The following is an 18,528-nucleotide window of genomic DNA, read 5'->3' as shown; positions in this document are numbered from 1 at the left end:
ATGAAGAGCTTAGTAAAGGCGAAAAAACGCGGGTACTGGCGGCGGTTCGTAAACGCGTTGTCCAGGGAAACAGCGATGAGCACTCTTTGGGATACCGCCAGGCGCATGCGGAACCGTGACGTTTCGAATGAAAGCGAGGAGTATTCAGATCGCTGGATACTCGATTTTGCCAAAAAGGTCTGTCCGGACTCTGTACCGGAACAGAAAACCTTTCGCGACGCGTTATTAGTAACTACGGAAGAGCCTCCATTTTCGATGTTGGAATTTTCAATGGCTCTCCTGTCGTGCAACAATAAGGCTCCAGGGTTGGATAGAATAAAATTCAACCTGTTGAAGAATCTACCCGACTCTGCAAAAAGACGCTTGTTGAATTTGTTCAACAAGTTTCTTGAGCTAAATATTGTTCCGCATGACTGGAGGGAGGTAAAAGTCATTGCTATTCGGAAACCCGGGAAACCTGCCTCTGATCACAATTCATATAGGCCGATTGCGATGCTCTCTTGCCTCCGGAAATTAATGGAGAAAATGATCCTCTTACGGTTAGACAAATGGGTCGAAACAAACGGGTTACTTTCAGATACTCAATTTGGCTTTCGCCGGGGCAAAGGGACGAACGATTGCCTAGCGTTGCTTTCTACTGAAATTCAACTTGCCTTTGCTCGAAAAGAGCAAATGGCTTCTGCGTTCATGGATATTAAGGGGGCTTTTGACTCTGTCTCTGTAGAAGTTTTAAGCGCGAAACTTCATTCGCAGGGACTTTCACCAAATTTGAATAACTTTTTGCTCAAATTGTTGTCAGAAAAGCATATGTATTTCTCACATGGCGATTCGACAACTTCCCGAATTAGTTACATGGGCCTCCCCCAGGGCTCATGTTTAAGTCCTCTCTTATATAATTTTTACGTCAATGACATCGATGAATGTCTTGCAAATTCATGCACGCTAAGGCAACTTTCAGACGATAGCGTTGTATCCATTACTGGTGGCAAGGCTAGCGATCTGCAAGGACCATTGCAAGATACCTTAGACAATTTGTCTGAATGGGCTCTTAAGCTGGGTATCGAATTCTCTCCGGAGAAAACTGAGCTGGTCGTTTTTTCTAGGAAGCATAACCCAGCTCAGCTGCAGCTCCTACTAACGGGTAAAACGATCTCTCAGGTTTTAGTCGCTAAATATCTCGGGGTCTGGTTCGACTCTAAATGCACCTGGGCTTGTCATATTAGGTATCTGACACAAAAATGCCAACAGAGGATTAATTTTCTTCGTACGATTACCGGAACTTGGTGGGGTGCTCACCCAGGAGACCTTCTAAGGTTATACCAAACAACGATATTGTCAGTTCTTGAGTACGGCTGTTTCTGCTTTCGCTCCGCCGCGAACACGCACATTATAAAATTAGAGAGAATACAATATCGTTGTTTGCGTATTGCCTTGGGTTGCATGCAGTCGACCCATACGATGAGTCTTGAAGTGTTAGCGGGTATTCTTCCGTTGAAACATGGTTTTTGGAATCTCTCTTACTGGTTGCTAATTCGATGCACAGTTATGAACCCATTAGTAATTGAAAATTTCGAGAGGTTGGTCGACCTTCAATCTCAATCCAGATTTATGACTTTATATTTTGACTATATGGCTCAAGATATTAATCCTTCTTCATACGATTCCTCCAATGTCGCACTTTTAGCTACTTCTAATAATGCTATATTCTTCGACACCACCATGAAACAAGACATTTCTGGTATCCCGGATCAATTGCGACCCCAAGAGATCCCTAAGATTTTTTCCAATAAGTTTAAACATGTTAGTTATGATAAAAGGTTTTACACTGACGGATCTAATCTAGATGAGTCCACTGGCTTCGGTGTTTTCCACGAAAATTTTACCGCCTCCTACAAACTCGATGCTCCTGCTTCCGTGTACGTCGCAGAACTTGCTGCTATTCAGTACTCTCTTGGAATCATCGAAACCCTACCCATAGACCACTACTTCATCTTCACAGATAGTCTCAGTGCCATTGAGGCTCTGCGATCAATGAAGCCTGTGAAGCACACCCCGTATTTCCTGGGGAAAATACGGCGGTTTTTAAGTGCTTTAACAGATAAAAATTACCGGGTTACCTTAGCGTGGGTCCCTTCTCATTGCTCGATTCCGGGTAACGAAAAGGCTTACTCTTTAGCTAAGGTGGGTGCTATTGACGGCGATATTTATGAAAGACCATTTGCTTATGATGAATTTTATAGCATTTTGCGTCAGAGAACACTCAACAGTTGGCAATCATCATGGAACTCAGATGAACTGGGACGGTGGCTACATTCCATTTTTCCTAAGGTATCGACGAAAGCATGGTTCAAGGGGTTGGATGTAGGTCGGGACTTCATTCGCGTGATGTCCAGACTTATGTCCAATCACTATACGTTAAACACGCATCTCTTTCGTATAGGGCTTGTAGACAGTAATCACTGCGTTTGTGGCGATGGCTACCATGACATCGAGCATGTTGTTTGGTCGTGTACCGAATACTGTGGTGTTAGGTCTGAGCTTATAGATTCCCTTCGGGCCCGAGGAAAACAACCGAACGTACCCGTTAGAGACATTCTGGGAAGCGGTGATCTCCAGTACATGACACAACTATACGGGTTTATAAAAAATGCTGGCATTAAAATTTGATTTCTTTTATCTATTTGCTAGAATACAATTTCTGTCACAAACTGAAAGAGAATGATACACCCGGCTGGAGACACTAAAATGAAGACTCGGCATCTCTATGTTTACGCAGACACCTCAGACCAAAACTGCTCAAACAGAACATCACTGGTTAGCCACGTACAAATGAATACATTCTGTAATATAAAATAATTAAAAACAAAATTGTAACACCCCTCCTCTCACCTTAAATCCCCACTAGCTCGTAGTCGGCCGCGAGAATAAAGAAAAGGCCTCCCTCTTTTCCCTGCTAATTTAGAATTAAAAAAAAAATGTACTTGGCTCAGTTAAACATAAATTGTATCGTGCCGTGTCAAATAAACTATTTAAAACTTAAAAAGCCAGATTGGTCGTGAAAGGCTTTTCCCAAAAGTTCGGTACTGACTACGATCAGGTGTTCGCGCCAGTTATAAAGCAGATCACGTTTCGTACCGTGCTAACGATAGTAAGCAAGCGGAAATTGACCGTGAAACACATCGATATCAAGACCGCATATCTGCATGGCATTCTGCAGGAGGAGATTTTTATGAAGCAGCCTCCGGGGTATTCGAACAGCGATCCGAGTACCGTTTGCTCTTTGAAGCGAAGCCTGTACGGACTGAAGCAGTTACCGCGGATTAGGAATTCGCGGATTGATATGGTTTTAAAGCAAATGGAGTTTCACCCGTCATCGGCAGATCCGTGCCTCTACTTGCGTTTTACGGACGGTGTGTGTGTACACAATGAATACGTACTGATCTACGTGGACGACATCGTTATTGCGATTGGTCGATACATTGAGCGAGAGTTTCAAGATCACGGAACTGGGCGACTTACAGATTTTCTTCGGAGTGTACGTTTACGAGGAAGCTGACCGGTTCGTATTGGATGGATCAAAAGTCGTATGTGCTGATGATCCTGAAGCCTTCTCGTGTCCCGATGATCATTGGTTCCGTAAAACAGAAGGAGGAGGATAGCGACTCGTTGGCAGATGGACAACAGTACATGTAAGTTCCGTTTTTGGCACGATTTTGGCAACTTTTGGTTCCGTTTTTGGCAACACAATTTTTTTGTATTGTTTTATTTTTAACATTTGTTTACCTACGATCTAATTATACACAAAATAAGATAAGTCGATTGAATCTGGCATTGATTTCTATAGATAGATGGGCAATTAAATTCATTATGGCCCATCTATCGAAAGGTTACTACCAAAAACTAGCGCCAAAGAGTTACATAAAACCTTTAAACGCCAATTTTACCGAATTCGTATCCTATGAATTTCGCAACATGATGAAATGTTTATAAGAAACAAAAAAAAAATACTACATACATGACAATATTCAGTTGATCTTTTGAAATAAAATTTGGTAAAAAATGCAGAAATTCACGGTGTGGGCATCCGGGGGTTTTTATTTTTACCTAGCGCGACGTCATATTGGCAGCAACAAATATTTATGCGACACCTACATTCAAATAGAAAAATTTCATGTAATTTTTTAACGCTGAATCATCTCGTTAGCTGTCATTATTTATTTCACTTCGAAGTATTAAGAGCGGAAACTTTTCTGTGTTGATAGACGATATTTTCTGTAATACATATATTTTTGTGAAACTTAGAACATACTCCATCTCAAGTAATATTGCATCACTTCAGATTGGTAAGAATATACTTATAAAGGTTTAGCCACCTGTTATACAATTTACTTTTCAATATTTCACCGTCGACATCTGCAAATGCTGACGGCAGTTGGTAGAACATTTCCCAGCAAACCGAGAGTCTGTTTTACCAAAAGTACTACAGATTTATCATACGTGAGTAAAAATATTATGATTATGAGTTCTCACCAGTAAAGTTGGATTTCTAACAGAAAATGTCAAAGATGAACCAAAGATGTAAACAAAAACTCAAAAGGCGTAGTCTGACAATTAAACAAAAAGTTGAGGTATTGAAACGCATGAAAAATAAAAAGTCTACAAAAACTGGGCTTGCCAAGGAGCTTGGTGTCGATCGCGCAACTATTCGCAAAATTGAACTCCGTGAAAATCAAATTCTTCAAAAAGCTGCTATGAATAGCGCCAGAAACATCAATAAAAAATATGTTGCCTCTGGCAGATATAAACAACTGGAACAGGCACTCCTCTACTGGTTTCTTCAAATGAGAGATATAAATGAAATTGTTTCAACAAATATACTTTTAATGCAAGCTCGAAAGTTCGCCAATGCTTTTCAAATACCAAAAAGTTTCAAGTTTAGCAACAGGTGGATTTTAAACTCAAAAAAACGGTTTGGAATTCGAAAGCTAAAACTTACAGGTGAAAAACTTTCTAGTGATACAAAAAGCGTGGAACCATTCAAGGAGGATTTTTTTAAGCGCGTTTATGAAATGAAACTATCTGCAGCTCAACTGTACAATGCCGATGAATCAGGATTATTTTTCAAAATGTTGCCAGATCGTTCATTGGTTCGTAGTGATGAAGCTTCAGCGTCAGGCTGCAAGATTCATAAAGATCGAGTGACTTTTCTTCCCTGCGCTAATGCATCTGGTACACACAAGCCTCCGATCCTTTTGATTGGGAAGTCGAAGAATCCCAGAGCCTTCAAGAATATTCAGCTGCCTCTGAAGTATGCTTCATCCAAAAATGCCTGGATGACAAGGTTTATTTTCAAACAGTGGTTTCATGATATCTTTGTTCCACATGTTCGAAAGTTTTCCGTTGAATCTGGGATTGAACCACGAGCCCTTCTTCTTTTGGACAACTGCTCAGCCCATCATTTCGAAGACAATCTAGTATCAGACGACGGATTGATTATTACTATATTCTTGCCTCCAAACGTTACACCTCTTTTGCAACCCATGGATCAACATGTTATCCAAATGATAAAAATGAGATACAGAGATAAACTCCATAATGAGGTAGTGTTTGGTGACTTGGATCCAGTAATGCGTTTAAAACAAATTAATTTGAAAAATGCTGCATTTTGGATTCATGAAGCTTGGGTGGAAGTTACTGCAACGGTTATTCAAAGGTCGTGGAAAAATATTGGCGTATTAACAGGGAAAAATTTGATGCACGAAGATGATGTTCCATTAAATATCCTATTCAATATAATTGACAGCAATGACACTACTGTTGAGACAAATGATTACATTGAAGAAGAGAATTGTGTGGACGAATATTCTGATGCAGACATTATAGCCATGGTTAACACCGAAGATTGTCAAGTACCAGATGATGGCGATGACGAAGAGGATCCCGATGAACATCCCGTATTGATCAATGAATTGACCCTCGCAGCATCAACTTCTCGAAATGAGCAAGCAGTTAATTGTTTGTCATTTGCAATCGAGTGGGCTGAAGAAAAAAAATTCCAACTTACGAAAAATTGGAAGTGCTGCGCTCGAGATATGTTCGAAAGACTGATGACTGTATTAGTAAAGAGGACAGTGTGTGATCAAAGCCATATTTTTAAGCGAAATATATTTCACTCTTTGGATCAGTTGTTGTCATTTTCAAGCATCCTAATTTGCCCTAATGCTACGACCCTCAAAAACTTTTCCTTTTTTCGATAGACTCTAGCAGCCTCTGCTCAGCCAGCAGCCAAAAATACGAATAAAACATAAAATACAAAAATACGATTGGTCTAGTTTGTTAGACCCATATTTTTAAGCGAAATATATTTCAAGCTGGGAAAGCTAATTACAGGTTTGTTACAACAATAAATCTTGCATAAAATTAAACGAAGTTAGCGCAGTTGGCACTGTTCCGTTTTTGGCAACTGAAAATGAAGGAGCGTGTTGCCAAAAACGGAACATACCTGTACCGAAATCTGATCGGTGCTTTGTTGCACATTGCTGTCAATGCGCGCCCAGATATAACCATCTCAACTTCCATTCTCGGGCGTCGTGTCACTAAACCAACATCCGCGGACTGGAATGAGGCAGAACGGGTGCTTCGTTACTTGAAGGGTACAGCAGACCACGTACTACATTTGGGTGGCAAAGGAAACCTTCAACTGGAGTACTCATTGGAGTGCAGTAGCTACGCCATCTTAGAGAGGCAATCGGAATTCGACCACGTGATGTTGAGGAGGTGTGTTGACGGATCGAGGCAGAGTCGGATTTACGATTGTGGGTTTCAAATGGTATGTTAATGTGTGTCATTCCAAGAGAATCCAAGACGAACTCTTATGAATGTAGTTGTGGTATGGACGCTCGCGAAAAAATAACACTAAAGAAAAATTTAAGATTGAAATAGTACGTTGAAATTTTCTTGCTGTAAATCTCATTTTTGATGGAGAAAAAACTTTTTCTCGATTTCTGGGGCCCCAAAACTGTGGGGGCTAGAGCCCCCCAGGCCCCTCCTTAAATGCGGCTCTGGATCTAGGCAAACATCGCCTGATGTTGTGCAACATCATACAATCTCTTAGCAATTGGTTGTTGTGTAGTTATTATAGCAACCAAATGAAAAAAAAAAAAACTCTCATTACTAGTTCAACCTCAAGCAAGAGTAGGTAGACGTCTTTCCCTTTTGTTCCTGAAGATTCCCTGCTTACTATAACAATCACCAACAAAGACGGCAAAGTGGCCATAAAAAGCTCAGAAATGCGAGAAGAATCCGCCCTGTGTCGTCGCACTTTGGGTTAAGGGCTTACTCAAAGTAAAGCTGTGCACTGAAGTCTTTTTTTACGCTTAAAAAGATTCGCGTAAAAAACACATAAACTGTATAACACTGCGCAGTATGGAGACCGAATAAGTAACTCAGACTGAATGCTGCCAAGAATTTCGATGGGTTCGACCGATATTAGATGATTTTTCCGTGACGACTTTAGTACCGGTGATCGTGTTGAAAGACAATCTAGAATGTGTCAAACAAACCAGTTCACCACTATTAGCCGTCGAGCTGAAGCTATGCCGGGAGGCTGCATGTGTTGTGCCATCAGAGAGGAGTATGGGAGATTGTGACGAGAGAAGAACAAACGCGCCATGATCATCTACTGAATGTTACAATGTAAAGCCAATGAACAAGTTTTATATTACTCGTTATCTGAACCTCAAGGAATGCAACCGTCTTTCATTTACGGTCAACAGCCTGAATCCGGTCTTAGACGTCATTTGAAAATACTACATGATGAATTTCGGCTTCTGAAAAACAGTTTCTAATGTTCAAATTACGTTAAACATGAATATTTCCGAAATAGGAAGGTCAAAAATGAACTTGAGATACAATTTCAAAATGCAAGATAGATTTGGTTTCTGTAAAACTTCTTAAAATATCCAGAGGTCAGAATCCCAACTCAAAACTCCCTTTAAAAGAGAATCCTATACTAACCTATGGAGCAAAAAAAGTTCAAGTTTACAGATCATGTATAAATCAGGAATACTATGTAGAAAATCCCAAAATAAAAAAATTTTCAAGATCTACTTTCTCCAATCCTAAATTGTCTTGCATATATTATCTAATAGAGAAATTTTTGTCAATAATTTTATTTTCTTCATGAGTTAACCCTTTTCATAAATTTGTCAGGAAAAACCGGTGTGAAAAATGATTAAAAATAATCCAGACCTGTATAAAAGCAATCTTACTTAGTAGGAAACTTTTATCAGCAATTCGACAACTTCAACAAGTCCTTTGGTCCATTGGAATTAAACTCAACACTACTCCAAACCCACCAAAGTCCCTGCTACAACTTTTTACTATCACAGTACACTCATTGTCGATTCCTAACCCTTTCTGGACAGAAAATTAAACTTTAATGTGAACGCTGTAGCGGCATGTCCGACATAACTCAATAACAACGGTTTCCTGCAGTTTAGTTCTAAAGAATGATGACTGTATTGCATGTTAATGCTGCTCCTAGGAGCGTCAACATGAAAACGAAAGAAGAAAACATTCTTCTCCACCATTGGCTCATAAACTTTACCCAGTAACTTTTTCTTCACTTCATTCTTTTCTTTTTTTTTTGTTCCAAACCCAATCTCGACTTTTCTGCTCCGACTCCGACGCAGTTTCTTGCATACCAGGCGGTGGCCAGGCAAGGCGAAGAAAAAGTATCCGTATTTTCTTTTGAATATTTCTACCAGGTACTTTTCGTAAGGTTATTTTCGGTACGTTTTTTGTTGTTGTTTATGTTTTTTTTGTATTTAGTCGAACCCAGATGTGGTAGCGAAGAAAACTTTCTGCTGCTACTGTTGCTCCCCAAGTTCTGACGGGTAATCGTCTTCTAGCAAATGAACAAACAAATTTTCTTTCGGTTTACAACGGGCAAGGCGACCGAAAGTAAACTATGAAAAATGAGTATCAACTGAAAACAAGGCAAGTTATTTTTTCCCACAAAGTTACCCCTCCGGGGGTAAGCAATACAGGATTACTGATATACAGGATAAATTTTGGTTTACTTGAATCAATTAGAGTTTAATTCTACACAGTAGCATTTGGCTTTCCACCATGCATATAACATTCACAGTTTATCACATTCGTTTCATCAATGTTGTTCCTGAAGAGCGCAATTATTTATGATATTCTAGTATTGCCTACATATACTAAAAAACCAATAACAAAATAAGTTTGACTCCATTGTTCAACTGGAGAGACGCTATCACCGCTGTGCACATGTACGAACATCGAAGCTCGGCCGATAAGATAAATTATATTCCGGAAATGCTGTCAGTACATATACACATGAAAACGCTGACTGATTTGCTGACTGGAGGCTCCGTTTCATTCACCGGGCGAAAATGCTTTTGTCGTACGTTCTTATCAGCCAGTGCGTACAAGAAGGGAATACCGAACCCCGTCCTGAACGTTCCATTTTCTGTTGGGACAGCGAAACGTCAGCCGTATTCAAAGGATAAGCGAAATATAAAGCACGAATAGCAGATCAAATTACGGTGATAAATAGGAACGATTCATGAAATGGTGCTCGAAGCGGTACTGATGGGACTGGCAGGAGTGGGGGAAAGGAAGCAACCCGCTACCCGGAAATGTTGAAATCTAAAAAATAAAAACAGCTTGATCGTAGGGTTCAACGGGCCAGAATGATTCCTATCAAAAGAGTTGAACAGAAAAAAAAACAAAAACAAAATTGGCATCTTTTGGAGAAAGCCGAAACATAAACGCAACAGTAAAACAAATCTGTATCGAACAACAAATCAAGGATGAAAACATTGAAGCACTGACAAGAAGGGAGCGTAAGAATAAACAAAAACTTTTCATGGGTTGAATTTTAATTAGATTTTTATTCGAACCGTAGCAGAGATGCAATGCTCGAAGCGTACTGTGATGGAAGATGTGAGCCGAAATTGGAACGTATTTAAGCATAGATTTATTCCCACTGTCAAAAAGTAGAAAGAAAATTGTACATGTTTCATGTAGCGACCACAAATTATTACCTTGCAGTGCGCCTAGAGTGGTGTTCGCAAATTTCATTTGATTTCCAAATCAATACAATAATTGATTTTAGGGTTTGGTGTCTAACAATTTGTTTAGTTCTTCATCAGTGATGTTGCCGTGTTTCAAATACAACCCTCTACTTTTTCTAAAATTTATTTCCATTTAAAACATATGGTCGTTTCAGCAATAGATTTACTGTTCTTAGTAATTTATCATTCTATTACTGACAGCTTGGAACTGTTACTGGAATCGTTGAATTTTGGCAAACGAATGATTCTCAAAACCATCTTGATTCTCAACAAAGTAATCCACACTAATAACAACAAAGTTAGAACTTAATTCGTAGAACTTTTCGGAATAGATTCTCTGAACCAAAACTAATTGCAATGAAGTCCACCGGATACATCAACATAATCGCTGATTGAGACAGTGCAACCTAACCGAATTTTGTGGTGCTCCGTTATCGAGGAAACACTAAGCTCGTGGTTGTTGGATGTTTTAAACACCGACTTTGAACAACAGTTACTGCGAAATGTTATGAAACATTCAACCCAAACTGATGGTCGTTTTGTTGTAACCTACCAACCAACCAAGCTCAGACAATTCTCAATGCAGAAGCGTTGGCGTGGTGGCAACAGGGACAGGGTTTCTACCAGTGTCGATATACGTATGGAAGCCGGTGCCATTTGCAATTGTCATTTTTGTCTGTGCTCGCCCTTTGGTCGCCGGACCTGTTCGAAACAGGAGTCGAGTTGTTGTGCTCAGGTGAACATTGTAAAGCCATTACGTCCTATTGCAGTGCGGTTTTGCGACAAATATGTGTAGCATTTCAAAGTTTAATTGGAAAAGTTTTGCGGGAAACAGAAATTTGTATGTTGATTGCTTGCATATTTAGGATAGGATGTTCGAGTGGAATAAAATATTTTTTTTCAAAGCAGCTCGGCTCCTGCTGGGTGTGATGAGTTAAGGAAATTGTTTCGCGCTAGCAGCATAAATCCTATTAATCTAATATATTTGCGACTACACGACAACGCCGTCTGCCATGCGTGAGTGGAATTTTTGCTTTCTGCGCTCACCCACTTTGCGAGAGAAGCATAAAGCAATATTTTGCGAACTCTGAAGATCACGTCGTAAATTTTCGCATAATGGCAAACCGTCAAGGCACGAGCAGAATGCTACACTATGGGGTGGCTCGCATGGACATAGAACAGTTAGCTTGCTGAAAGTCACCACCAGGAAAGGGTCCACTCGTGCCAGAATGAGAATGGCCCTCTTGGCGATAATATCGGAACGATATATAAAATGCAAATAAAATCTCTTCCGTTCGGAACACACGTCTGGTCTGTGATGGTGTCACATACAGCGAGGAGTGTTTCGTACACGCTTTGGGGAACTATAAAAACGGAAGCATCTTCAAGTACTTTTTGAAGTAGTTTGCTCATGCAAAGGGATTTGCAGAAGTAACATTAGAGAAACACAACAAGAAATGCAGCAATAAGCTCTGGTTTAGTGATGTGAAAAAACAATCAATACGCACCATGAAACTTCTCTTGAACAAATATTTCATTGGATTGGGATTTTTCGGAAAGATCAAAATATATTAAACGACACTATGAGATCAACCAAACAATAGTGAGAAAATCGGAGCAAAAAATTGCAGTTTTCATTCGGATTTTCGTTCTTCAACTTCTTGCTTCCGACTTTTGAAATGTAAATTTTGTTTTCTGACTTTCGATTTTCTTGTGCAACTTAAGATTTTTAACTTTTGACTATTGTTTATTGACTATTGACTATTGAATTTTGATTTTTAACAGTTTTTGACTTCTGACTTAAGACTTTAGACTTTAAACTTTAGACTTTAGACTACAGACTTTAGACTTTAGATTTTAGACCTTAGACTTCAGACGTTAGACTTTAGACTATAGTCTTTAGACTTTACACTGTAGACTTTAGACTTTACACTGTAGACTTTATACTTTAGACTTAGGAATTTGGACTTAAGACTTTAGACTTCAGATTTTACACTTTGGACGTTGGACATTAGACTTTTGACTTTAGACTTTTGACTTTCGATTTAAGACTTTTTACTTTAGACTTAAGACATTTGACTTTAGACTTTTGACTTTAGACTTTAGACTTAACACTGTTTACTTTAGACTTCGAACTTTAAGCTTTAGATTTACTGGAAATATGATACAGATTTGGAAAAATATACCGCATCCCGACGGGACTTGAACCCGCAATCTCCCTGTCTCCGGCATGGTGTTTTGACGAATTAAACTATGGGGGACGGTGGTACTGTTCCACAATCTATATCGTATCACATTCCGCTGCCGACTTATTCTATTGCTCATCCCTAACTACACTGTGCAAGCGTTATTTATAGACTGAAGGAGATTGCGGGTTCAAGTCCCGTCGGGATGCGGTATATTTTTCCAAATCTGTATCATATTTCCAGTTCGCTTAATTTTCGTTCTCTCTACTTTATATACTGTATGCTTAATGAACTTGCGTGTTAACGGTAAAAAGCCGTTGTTAAAAATAGAAATTTAGTTCGAAAAATTCAGACTTTAGATTTTAGACTTTAGACTTAAGACTTAAGATTCTAGACTTTAGACTTTAGACTTCAGACTATAGACTTTAGACTTTAGACTTCAGAATTTAGACTTTAGACTTTAGACTTTTGAATTTATACTTTCGACTTTCGAATTTCGATTTTAGACATTAGACTTAAGACTTGAGACTTAAGACATTAGACTCAAGACTTTAGACTTTCGACTTAAGATTTAAGACTTTAGAAATTAGACTTTGGACTTTAGGCCTTAGACTTCAGACAATAGACTTTAAACTTGAGATTTTAAACTTTGGACTTTAGGCCTTAGATTTTAGACTTTAGACTTAAGATTTTAGAATTTAAACTTTAGATTTTAGACTTCAGACTTTAGACTTTAGGTTTTAGACTTTGAACTTTAGACCTTAGACTTAAGACGTTAAACTTAAGACTTTAGACTTTAGACTTTGGACTTAAGACTTTAGACTTCAGACTTTAGACTTTAGAATTTAGAATTTAGACTTTAGACTTGAGACTTAAGACTTAAGACTTAAGACTTTAGACTTAAGACTTCGGACTTTAGACTTAAGACTTGAGACTCAAGAATTTAGACTTAAGACATTGGACTTAACACTGTTGACTTTAGGCTTTCGACTTTTGATTTTACTCTGTAGACTTTAGACTTTTGACTGTAGACTTTAAAATAAGACTTAAAATTCTAGACTTTAGACTTTGGAATTTCGACTTTAGACTTTCGATTTATATTTTAGACTTGAAACTTTAGACTTAAGACTTTAGACTTTTGATTTAGACTTTAGACTTTGGACATAAGACTTTAGACGTTCAACTTTAGATTTTAGATTTTAAATTTTAGACTTTGGACTTTAAACTTTAGACTTTAGACTTTAAACTTAAGACTTGAGAATTTAGATTTTGGACTTTGGACTTCTGACTTTGACTTTTGACGTAACAATATTGACTTTAGACTTAAGACTTTAGACTTTATACTTTAGACTTTAGACTTTAGACTTTAGACTTTAGACTTTAGACTTTAAACTTTATACTATAGACTTTAAACTTTAGACTTTAGACTTTAGACTATTTGCTTTAGACGTTAGACCTTAAACTTTAGACTTGAGACTTAAGACTTGAGACATTAGACTCAAGATTTTGGACTTTGGACATTTGACTTTTAACTGTTGACTTTTGACTTTGACTTTTGACTTTTGACTTTCGACTTTTGACTTTTGACTTTTGACTTTTGTTTTTTGACTTTTGTTTTTTGACTTTTGACTTTTGACTTTTGACTTTTGACTTTTGACTTTTGACTTTCGACTTTTGACTTTTGACTTTTGACTTTTGACTTTTGACTTTTGACTTTTGACTTTTGACTTTTGACTTTTGACTTTGGCTTTTGACTTTTGACTTTTGACTCTTGACTTTTGACTTTTGACTTTTGACTTTTGACTTTTGACTTTTGACTTTTGACTTTTGACTTTTGACTTTTGACTTTTGACTTTTGACTTTTGACTTTTGACTTTTGACTTTTGACTTTTGACTTTTGACTTTTGACTTTTGACTTTTGACTTTTGACTTTTGACTTTTGACTTTTGACTTTTGACTTTTGACTTTTGACTTTTGACTTTTGACTTTTGACTTTTGACTTTTGACTTTTGACCTTTGACTCTTGACTTTTAACTTTTAACTTTTGACTTTTGACTTTTGACTTTTGACTTTGGCTTTTGACTTTTGACTTTTGACTCTTGACTTTTGACTTTTGACTTTTGACTTCTGACTTTTGACTTTTGACTTTTGACTTTTGACTTTTGACTTTTTAATTTTGACTTTTGACTTTTGACTTTTGACTTTTGACTTTTGACTTTTGACTTTTGACTTTTGACTTTTAACTTTTGACTTTTGACTTTTGACTTTTGACTTTTGACTTTTGACTCTTGACTCTTGACTTTTGACTTTTGACTTTTGACTTTTGACTTTTGACTTTTGACTTTTGACTTTTGACTTTTGACTTTTGACTTCTGACTTTTGACTTTTTTATTTCGACTTTCGACTTTTGACTTTCGTCTTTCGAATTTCGACATTTGCCTTTTGACTTTTGATTTTTGACTTCTGATTTCTGTCTTCTTACTTTTGCCTTTTTACCTCTTTCCTGTTTTACCATTAACCTCTTCACCTTTTCACGTTTTTATCTATTAACCTTTTTAATTTTTAACCTTCATAACTTATTATCTTTTCATATATCTACCTCTTTAAATTTTTAACTTTTAACCTTTGTACCGTTCTACCTTTTTACATTTTACTCTTTACTTTTTATTGTTTACTTTTTACTTTCTACTTTCTACTTTTTACTTTATACTTTTTACTTTTTACTTTCTACTTTTTACTTTTTACTTTTTACTTTTTACTTTTTACTTTTTACTTTTTACTTTTTACTTTTAACTTTTTACTTTTTACTTTTTACTTTTTACTTTTTACTTTTTACTTTTTACTTTTTACTTTTTACTTTTTACTTTTTACTCTTTACTTTTTACTTTTTACTTTTTACTTTTTACTTTTTACTTTTTACTTTTTACTTTTTACTTTTTACTTTTAACTTTTAACTTTTAACATTTTACTTTTTACTTTTTACTTTTTACTTTTTACTTTTTACTTTTTACTTTTTACTTTTTACTTTTTACTTTTTACTTTTTACTTTTTACTTTTTACTTTTTACTTTTTACTTTTTACTTTTTACTTTTTACTTTTTACTTTTTACTTTTTACTTTTTACTTTTTACTTTTTACTTTTTACTTTTTACTTTTTACTTTTTACTTTTTACTTTTTACTTTTTACTTTTTACTTTTTACTTTTTACTTTTTACTTTTTACTTTTTACTTTTTACTTTTTACTTTTTACTTTTTACTTTTTACTTTTTACTTTTTACTTTTTACTTTTTACTTTTTACTTTCTACTTTTTACTTTTTACTTTTTACTTTTTACTTTTTACTTTTTACTTTTTACTTTTTACTTTTTACTTTTTACTTTTTACTTTGAACTTTTTACTTTTTACTTTTTACTTTTTACTTTTTACTTTTTACTTTTTACTTTTTACGTTTTACGTTTTACTTTGTACTTTTTACTTTTTACTTTTTACTTTTTACTTTTTACTTTTCACTTTTTACTGTTTACTTTTTACTTTTTACTTTTTACTTTTTACTTCTTACCTTTTACTTTCTGCTTTTTACTTTTCTCATTTTATTTTCACTTTCTATTTTTTTAAATTTACTTTTTTTTGTTAATGTTACAAGCTATATGAGAAAGTGTTCGAATAATAGTAGAGCAAGCATGATTTAATTAGAAAAGTTTAACACTCATTATGAGGAACACAGTCTCGTTTTGTTTTACAAAACAAAATTCCGTTGGATTAATTAGATTTGCCTGATATATAATCAACAAAGATTCAGGTGCTACTCAAGCAAAGCCGGGCCCCGTTATCGAATATAATGGGATGTTTTTCATTTCCGCTCAGTTCCCAAATGCCACAGTTACAAATAGGATTCCATTCTGATCACATCAAACAAATTTTATCCCTAAATTGCTATGCATCAAATAAACTCTCGCTCGGATCCAGCTTCTGATCTGATAAGGCTAAACTGATTACGTCAGTACGTTATCTCCACCCGAAAGTGAACCCTTCTTCGCTAACCATCCTTGCAAGCCTATACGTATGTGTGAGTGTGTAATTATTTACCAGCAGGGGTGATAAGACGACACAGAAGTTCCGGCACGGATGCTTGGAAATCAGCTGTTAAATCTCGACCAAAGAACTCTTGACTCTCGAAGCTGAAGAAGATGCAAACCTTGCCGGTAGAGCGATCAAACAGCGCAACAGCAAACATATAACTTCCCCTGCAAACAGAGCTAAATGCCAGTTGATGCTATCAGCCAACAACCGGTGGAAATCAGTTTATTCTTTCCCATGGTACAGTAGAACTCCGTCAATCTGACACTATGTCAGCCTGTAGTTTTTCTACCTTCCGAAGGGTCCGACCTACCTCTCCAGCGTATCCAGTAAACGAACCTGGCGAGTTCCACTGTGATGGGCAGGTTTAATTAAATTTCGGTCACTCTCCGAAAACATAATTATCAGATAAGCGCAACCGAGGGAACCAAGAGTTCCGGTTTTGGGCAGATCGGATATTGTGTACCTAGCAAGTTAAGTGACAGTGTATCTCTTTTAGGAAAGGTTCGCCCGTAATTGGGAAAGCAAATTAACCGGGGCATCGGTATCGAGCGGAGAATATCAATCGTTTCGGGTTTAGTTGGCCAATTGAAAGAATAACCGGATAGATATTCTGGGCGGAAGAAGAGTAATTACTTTTGGAATAGATAGGATCCTAAATCACTGCACATGAATTTTAAACTTGTTTGAGGTATAAAAAGGAAACAAGTCAGTATTAATATATAATATACGTGAAGCCTTTCATTCATCCGACAATCTAATTTCTAGTGTGCATCGACGATGATGTACTCCAGCGAATCACTTCCAATAAACAAATCAATACCCAATGTCAACAACTTCCTCGCTCGATGCTGATATGGCTCATGCCATCAGGCAAAATGATGCACCTACCTGATGCTCGTGCATAATATTTCCGGCCCCATTTCAGCATATCGCCATTAACGTGAAATGTGTACACACAAAACACATAAACATACCACTTCCTAGCACTTTCGACATGTTATTCAGTTCCTTCTTCTTAAGAAGGAAACCGATGCGGTGTGGTGCCATCATCCATCGTTCCAGAAAGCTATACTGATAGCACCCCCGGCTGACTCTGAATCTAAGCACATACCACATACACACACACAGACACTGCAACCAGCCCACATGTGCTCAGCGGGAGATGAATAAAAATGCACTTCACCCCGGGCCTGCGGGGCGAACCGGTCGTCTGGCCTGCACGCCCGGTTTCCATCATCGTCCTGCTCAGTCGGAGTTTAGTGTTATTATACCAAAGGATAGGGGATACCGTGCAGCGGCGAAGACGACGTCGTATACATACGTTCTTAACATTTCAACGTTTTTCTCCCACTTTAGATAGCTGAAGATAACCGACCGCCCCATCGTCAAGTATGTTGCCATAACTAGCATCCATCGTAACGCTCGTATGTCCTAGTTCTTCCACATCGACAGAGCCAGCGGAACGCCGGCAGGGACGGAGCCACGACCACACTACCACGGCTTCACCGTACCGTGACGATGTTGGCAGCCAGGATATGATGATTATTTGTTTGTCAAATAAATGGATATAATTCCGGTGAAAAGTTGAAGAGTGCTAGTGCATAAAACTCACGGTCCAAGTGTTGTTATACTAGAGATAAGGAAACTTTTCCGAGCCGCCTGGCCCGATCCGCTGGAGGCTGACGGAGCGCTTTATGGGTAAAATTTGTGTCAGCTATGCGGGTATTTTGTCAGTTCAACTCAACGGCGAAAAAGTGGACTTGGAATTTTTCCACGCGTACAATTCAGAAACGTGATGGTGATTTGCGGACTTGTGATCCGTCATAACTAACATCGAACATCGAAGCTTCGTTGTGGTCATTGTGAAGTAGTTAGGATGAAGATTAAGATCAACGTGAAAGTTATTTCTAGAGTTTATAATTAAACAAGATTCAATAAAAAAAAGCGTTACAAACCAGATACATTGGTAATGATGATTCTCACCTGAAAAGAAACAAAAAAGATGCAGGTTACTTTCATGGTATAAATTTTATATTGAGATTAATAAAAAAGCTTTGAATTCTAATAGAATCGAGCATAAAAATGAAGTGAATTTCAACAAAGAAATGAAATCGGTATAGCGGAGCAGTAAGCTGCAAACAAGTAGTGAACCATACAC

At 37.3% G+C, this 18,528-nt stretch overlaps 1 protein-coding gene and 1 long non-coding RNA gene across 9 annotated transcripts in view; one reads left to right on the top strand and one right to left on the bottom strand.

Annotated features, from left to right (window-relative positions):
- The window catches only part of LOC129726594 (furin-like protease 2), a 728,980-nt gene that overhangs the window by 523,376 nt on the left and 187,076 nt on the right, over window positions 1–18,528 (bottom strand). The window lies entirely within an intron of this gene.
- On the top strand, window positions 4,218–4,670 carry LOC129726597 (uncharacterized). Its single transcript, XR_008728367.1, has 3 exons — window positions 4,218–4,343; window positions 4,433–4,497; window positions 4,554–4,670. It is a non-coding gene; the product is annotated as an uncharacterized LOC129726597 (long non-coding RNA).

The sequence above is a fragment of the Wyeomyia smithii genome, chromosome 3 (assembly GCF_029784165.1).
Source record: "Wyeomyia smithii strain HCP4-BCI-WySm-NY-G18 chromosome 3, ASM2978416v1, whole genome shotgun sequence".
NCBI classification, from domain to species: domain Eukaryota; kingdom Metazoa; phylum Arthropoda; class Insecta; order Diptera; family Culicidae; genus Wyeomyia; species Wyeomyia smithii.
The sequence above is the reverse complement of the archived record's forward strand: the minus strand, read 5'-3'. Positions and strand labels throughout refer to the sequence as shown.